Genomic DNA, 950 nt, shown 5'->3' with positions numbered 1-950 from the left:
TCTAAAAGTCCTTATACCCTTCGGCCATCATGATTATTTTCTAAAATTATTCTGCCTTCAATAGCTCTTTATAAAAACGTTTTACAGTAAAGATTTCTTTAGTTTTCCAACGTTTACATCATATACTAGTTCTGTTTTCATTCTTCTTCTAAGGACATTTACTGACTTTAATTTATCTCCATACAGCTGCCATAAGCAAGGTTCAAAAACAAAAAGAATCCCATTGTTTTATTTCCACGCAGGTTCGGTTTTTACCCATTAGAGTTACTTCAAAATTTTCCAGCAAACAGTAGGCATAAAACCCATTCTTCCGCAACGTTTTCAAAAATATAAAAGTAACATGCTGTCCAGAGATTTTACAGCGAAACGGTGGGGAATTTTTTGAGCAAACAGTGAGCATTTTTTTACAATCAAAACAGTGAGCGCTTTACCCCAAAACAGTGAGCATTTTCTTCAGCATACGTATATGTGTACAGCAAGGTAAATTTTTATTAGCCATAACCAAGGGAACAATAAAGGAGTTTTACATACTACCTAAGTATTCTCATTACTTATAGACATTTAATAACTTATTCTAATTTATTCCTTTCTAAGGCTGCATGCATTGAACGTTTAAGTTTAAAACAGAGAAGATTAATTAAAACAAAGCCCCTACAAGACCTAAAATCGGACTTGGGAAAAGAAATTACCTACGTTTCCTTGGTCTCCTTACTATTCCAACTTGGTAAACAGAGAGCTTCCAACCACTAAGGTCCCAATGTTTAAAGCCTTGCACGTGTAGGAGAGTAGAGACTTTAACAAAGAGAAGTCCATGCAAGCAACAAAGAATACTCTCATGAGAACTTTGAGTGAGAGTATGAAAGAATAAGTGGAAGGGCAACAACTCACCTCCTTGAGAATAACCTTCGGTCAACAATGGACAAAGAGGAAAATGTTGTCTAACTTTGTTC

Source organism: Gastrolobium bilobum, unplaced genomic scaffold (assembly GCF_033153095.1).
Source record: "Gastrolobium bilobum isolate Gb01-03AN ecotype WA unplaced genomic scaffold, APGP_CSIRO_Gbil_v1 utg10413, whole genome shotgun sequence".
NCBI classification, from domain to species: Eukaryota; Viridiplantae; Streptophyta; class Magnoliopsida; order Fabales; family Fabaceae; genus Gastrolobium; species Gastrolobium bilobum.
The sequence above is the reverse complement of the archived record's forward strand: the minus strand, read 5'-3'. Positions refer to the sequence as shown.